Source organism: Hyla sarda, chromosome 7 (assembly GCF_029499605.1).
Source record: "Hyla sarda isolate aHylSar1 chromosome 7, aHylSar1.hap1, whole genome shotgun sequence".
In the NCBI taxonomy this organism is placed as follows: domain Eukaryota; kingdom Metazoa; phylum Chordata; class Amphibia; order Anura; family Hylidae; genus Hyla; species Hyla sarda.
Window position 1 is genome coordinate 126,609,099 of NC_079195.1, and position 6,406 is coordinate 126,615,504.

Here is a 6,406-nt window from a genome sequence, read left to right on the forward strand (position 1 = left end):
TTCATGTACCCAAAAGTTGATCCTTTGCAACCGTATGACCCCTAGCAAGTTCCCTGCATGAGTCCCATTCATCAGAAAAAGGCTTGTGCATGGAACTTGCTGGGTGTTCTACGTTTGCCTCATAAACTGCACCACCCAGCACCAGTTGCCTCTCTCCGCACCGCATTATGCAGATCGTGCAGGAGAGCAGCTTTGGTCATCCATGTTTTGCTAACTCTATTTTCACACACAGAAATAAATAAATGAGTCGAACAAATCAAAGAACAGTTTAAAAAAAGGGGAACTTTATTCATAATTTATTAAAATGTTTGTGTAGGGGATGTTTTGTAACCTCCCATCACTCACAAAGAGCGTACAGTAACTAATACTCAGGACAGGAAAAACCTCCAGAGGGGAGGAAACCTGTAGGGAATCCATGGCTACTGTATTGCCCTTCCTCTGGGCATACTAAAGGAGGTTACCTCTATAATTTGGGCAAATGTTTCTGTGTATGTGCATGATTCCTAGGCCTGTGCCTTCATCCAACGTCTTGCTGTAGGTCCCGAAATGCTACTCCATGTCCTGGAAATAGTGCATCTAAGATAGGGGACAAAAAAAGATAGATTATTTACATGTTTATCATAGAAATGCACATGGAACTGCAATAAAGACCTTTTGGACAAAACAATGTAACACTTACCAGTCACAGTCATGTGCATGACTTTGCATTCCCGTGTCCCTACACAGTGTCCAGCACCGGCCCCTCACTGATGAACATGAGCAGTGTTATTTCTGGGGCTATGCCTTCATCCAACGTCTTGCTGTAGGTCCGGAAATGCTACTCCATGTCCTGGAGATAGTGCATCTAAAATAAGAAAAAAAAGATACATTATTTACATGTTTATCATAGAAATACACATGGAACTGCACTAAAGATCTTTTGGACACAACAATGTAACACTTACCAGTCACAGTCATGTGTATGACTTTGCATTCCCGCGTCCCTACACAGTGTCCAGCACCGGCCCCTTTCTGATGAAGAATGAACAGGAGCAGTGTTATTTCTGCTCAGTGCTGCTCTTTGGTGGACAATGGTTATGACATCACATGTGTGACACGCTGTTACCTCCTGGGAGTTCTATTTCAGTAGTGGTGTTCTCTGATTGGCTGAAAATCAAAAAAGCTTTCTAATATATTCTGTATGACTGTTATCTAAGGTTTTTGACAATTTTCATTAAAATGGCGCCACTCCCTGTGGGTGCGTTATATTTGTTTCTCCTAACCAGACATTCTGTATATGTAATATCATTTGGTTGCCCCAACAGTCTGGGCCCCTAGGTTTCTTACATAGATCAATGCTACTCCGGTAGGCTCAATGAGCAGCGCTGGCCGCCGGGACGTCCCTGACGTTGCGGTCTGGAGCGAAGGATGTCACTAGTCAGACGTCTCAGCAGCCATTGATTTAAAGTGGTCGTGGCTCCTGCTGCCAGTTCAAGATCAGACACCATGGCCCTAGATTGACATACTGCAACACCGATCCCCTGTGGCTGCCCACCTGTTGCAAAACTACAACTCTCAGCCTTCGGCTGTCAGGGCATGCTGGGAGTTGTAGCTTTGCAATAGCTGGACAGACTCCTGTCGAAAGGGGGGAAAAAGCACCAGAATTAAAGCAATGTGGGCTTTGAAAAACACCATTTATATGTTGTTTTTAATCACAGCCTAAGCCTAGGAACAAACACAATTCTTGTTTGATGTTTTTTTTTTTTTGCAAAAAAACAAACAAACATCAAAATCTTCCCCCTTATTTCTTTTCTCAGCTATCTTTGTGTTATTTTTGCTAAAAGCACTGGGGGGGGGGGGGAGGGGTCTTAGAGATTTATCAAAACCAGGGAAGAGGGAAAGTGGACCAGTTGCCCATAGCAACCAATCAGGTAGTTTCTTTCATTTTTAAAAAGGCCTCTGAAAAGTGAAAGAAGCGATCTGATTCGTTGCTATGGGCAACTGGTCCACTTGACCTCTGCATAGGTTTTCATACATCTGTCCCAATGTGTATTATTATTATCATCATTATTATTATTATTATTATTATTATTATTATTATTATTATTATTATTATTATTATTATTATTATTATAGGAAGTGTTTTTTCTTTGGTGTTTTTTTTCCCCTCTGGCTTTTCTCATTACAAGTCATGTGATTCTTTCATCATTTGACTGAAGGATTTCTATAAAAAAAAAAATAGTGAGAAAATACCCCCCAAAAAAAAAAAAAAAAACATGCTCTCGGCATCCCACAGATTTGATAGCCTAAAAACACCATAAAAGGATGAAGAAACCCCCATTAGTGTCTGGTGTTTCATATTACCCTATTGATTCCAACCTAACATGTGCCCGCAGCGAGCATGGTGTTTTTTATGACAAACACGCCAAGTGTAATCCCAGCTGAAATGAATGTTTTCACAATAGGTGTGAACAGGCTGCAGGCTGTGCTAGATGTATTTGCATAGTTGCGGCATACAGCATGTACAGCATTTATGTGGCGGCTTTCCGCTGGCACATATGGCTTTCTGTGCTGGTGAATGCAGCGGGCACGTACTGGTGGTTTTTTCCTAGCTGCACAGTTTTGCACCACAACCACTCCGGCTGGGACCAGGCTGACCGATCTAATGACCAAGATGCCGCAGTGAACGGCTTTCTTTCTGTGAAAGTTCTGGCGAACTACAATGCTCAGAAGAGGAGGAGCGCCGTTGAGCTTTTGGAAAGAGAATTAGTTTGGAATGGTCAGGGCCATGTTTGTTTACAAAGCCCCCTGTGGTGCCAGAACAGTGGACCCCCCCACATGTGACCCCATTTTGGAAACTACACCCCTCACAGATTTTAACCCCTTAAGGACCGGAGGTTTTTCCGTTTTTGCATTTTCGTTTTTTGCTCCTTGCCTTTAAAAAATCATAACTCTTTCAAATTTACACCTAAAAATCCATATGATGGCTTATTTTTTGCGCCACCAATTCTACTTTGTAATGACGTCAGTCATTTTGCCCAAAAATCTATGGTGAAGCGGGAAAAAAAATCATTGTGCGACAAAATTAAAAAAAAAACGCTGTTTTGTAACTTTTGGGGGCTTCCGTTTCTACGTAGTACATTTTTCGGTAAAAATGACACCTGATATGTATTCTGTAGGTCCATACGATTAAAATGATACCCTACTTATATAGGTTTGATTTTGTCGGACTTCTGGAAAAAATCATAACTACATGCAGGAAAATTAATACGTTTAAAATTGTCATCTTCTGACCCCTATAACTTTTTTATTTTTCCGTGTATGGGGCGGTATGAGGGCTCATTTTTTGCGCCGTGATCTGAAGTTTTTAACGGTACCATTTTTGCATTGATAGGACTTATTGATCGCTTTTTATTCATTTTTTCATGATATAAAAAGTGACCAAAAATGCACTATTTTGGACTTTGGAATTTTTTTGCGCGCACGCCATTGACCGTGCGGTTTAATTAACGATATATTTTTATAATTTGGACATTTCCGCACGCGGCGATACCATTTATGTTTATTTTTATTTTTATTTACACTGTGTTTTTTCTTTTATGGGAAAAGGGGGGTGATTCAAACTTTTAATAGGGAAGGGGTTAAATGATGTTTATTCCCTTTTTTTTTGCACTTTTTTTTTGCAGTGTTATAGGTCCCATAGGGACCTATAACACTGCACACACTGATCTTTTACATTGATCACTGGTTTCTCATAAGAAACCAGTGATCGATGATTCTGCCGCATGACTGCTCATGCCTGGATCTCAGGCACTGAGCTGTCATTCAGCGATCGGACAGCGAGGAGGCAGGTAGGGGCCCTCCCGCTGTCCTGTCAGCTGTTCGGGATGCCGCGATTTCACCGCGGCTATCCCGAACAGCCCACTGAGCTAGCCGGCATGCTTTCGGTTTCACTTTAGACGCGGCGTTCAACTTTGAACGCCGCGTCTAAAGGGTTAATAGCGCGCGGCACAGCGATCAATGCCGCGCGCTATTAGCCACGGGTCCCGGCCGTTGTTAGAGGCCGGGCCCGACCCGCTATCAGCAGTCAACCCAACCCGTCCTTAAGTACCAGGACGTCAATTCGTATCCATATGCCCTAGGTCCTTAAGTGTTTAAACACTAACCTTGAGGTTGGAGAAATTTGCCAGATTTGTAAATTATTTCTATTTAAAAATCTTAATCCTTCCAATACTTATCAGCTGCTGTATTCTACAGAGGAAGTTATTTTCTTTTTGGATTTTTTTCCAGTCTGACCACAGTGCTCTCTGCTGACACTCTTTTTATTAGAAAAATACAAAACTTATCAAATACAAAACACAAAGCAAGCTTAACCAGCTATATCATAAATAAGAAATACTCTAGAAACAAAAACAAAACCTCATAAACAAAACCCTGCCTAACCGGCCAGCCCAGCTTTACTAAGATACTAAAATACTAAGATATTAAAATATGCCCAAAATATCTAATCAAACACTCACACGCCTACCGAAAATGAACATAAGAAAAATAAATAAATAAAATAGCACAACTTGGCTTGTCAAATTATAAACATAAAAGTTATCATTACCCGACTATAACTCAAAACCATCCATACTTGGGAACACGCAACACGAAAACTAAACAGAAACGTAGCAAGCACACCTAAAAAAAAAAAAAAAAAAAAATTATATGTTTTTTTACATTTTATTTTTTAGATATATATATTTTTTTTCAATTTTTCAGATTTTTTTAATCTATCTATATATATATATATATATATATATATATATATATATATATATATATATATGCCAAAAAAGTATTGCAGCACTACTCGATGTGTGGGTGCCAGCGTCCAAAAAACTTCTTGACCAAAAGTCCTCAGTTTAAATAGGATCCAACAATAACGCAGCATTCCAAAGAACGGTGAAAAAAGTGTTGATTTATTCCTGTCACATCAGTACAAGCAAGGTTTCTGCTCCTATGGAGCCATTTTCAAGCTTGAAAATGGCTCCATAGGAGCAGAAACGTTGCTTGTACTGATGTGACAGGAATAAATCAACACTTTTTTCACCGTTCTTTGGAGTGCTGCGTTATTGTTGGATCCTATATATATATATATATATATATATATATATATATATATATATATATATATAGACAAAGAATAAGTCAGCCAGCACTTTAGTTGATACCAAACTATTATATGGACCTGGCCTACAGGTGCACCCTACTAGGCTAGATATACAGCAACAGAAGAATGCAGCAGCACACTGCCAGCACAAGGATATAGGTGAAACATGAAAATGCAGTTAAAACATGGAGAGCTATACAGCTATGGTGTAATAGATGCAAATGTGAAACTATGAAATAGTGAGGCACTTAGCTCGCAAATTTGTCTCCGCCGGCGGTCAAATAGCTTCGACCGTCCCACCGCGATAAGGTAGCCTCCTTGGGACGGACCCTACACTGTGTATATGCCTCTGTGTGAACAGTTCAGTAAGCATGGCAGGATCTGGAACATCCAAGACACCTTATATACACACCTGATAGAGGTGGGTGGGGTGCAAGGCCAACATGGAGGTAGCCACTCCCCCGTATGTGCAATACAGACAAAGAATAAGTCAGCCAGCACTTTAGTTGATACCAAACTATTATATGGATCTGGCCTACAGGTGCACGCTACTAGGCTAGATATACAGCAACAGAAGAATGCAGCAGCACACTGCCAGCACAAGGATATAGGTGAAACATGAAAATGTAGTTAAAACATGGAGAGCTATACAGCTATGGTGTAATAGATGCAAATGTGAAACTATGGCTGACTTATTCTTTGTCTGTATTGCACATACGGGGGAGTGGCTACCTCCATGTTGGCCTTGCACCCCACCCACCTCTATCAGGTGTGTATATAAGGTGTCTTGGATGTTCCAGATCCTGCCATGCTTACTGAACTGCTCACACAGAGGCATATACACAGTGTAGGGTCCGTCCCAAGGAGGCTACCTTATCGCGGTGGGACGGTCCAAGCTATTTGACCGCCAGCGGAGACAAATTTGCGAGCTAAGTGCCTCACTATTTCATAGTTTCACATTTGCATCTATTACACCATAGCTGTATAGCTCTCCATGTTTTAACTGCATTTTCATGTTTCACCTATATCCTTGTGCTGGCAGTGTGCTGCTGCATTCTTCTGTTGCTGTATATCTAGCCTAGTAGCGTGCACCTGTAGGCCAGGTCCATATAATAGTTTGGTATCAACTAAAGTGCTGGCTGACTTATTCTTTGTCTGTATTGCACATACGGGGGATTGGCTACCTCCATGTTGGCCTTGCACCCCACCCACCTCTATCAGGTGTGTATATAAGGTGTCTTGGATGTTCCAGATCCTGCCATGCTTACTGAA

The 6,406-nt window shown here is 41.1% G+C and overlaps 1 long non-coding RNA gene across 1 annotated transcript; it reads right to left on the bottom strand.

Moving 5' to 3' along the window:
- Positions 1 to 268: 268 nt before the first annotated feature.
- On the bottom strand, positions 269 to 1,078 carry LOC130282452 (uncharacterized). Its single transcript, XR_008846393.1, has 3 exons — positions 945 to 1,078; positions 680 to 844; positions 269 to 576 (listed from the first exon to the last, which is right to left on the bottom strand). It is a non-coding gene; the product is annotated as an uncharacterized LOC130282452 (long non-coding RNA).
- Positions 1,079 to 6,406: the final 5,328 nt, after the last annotated feature.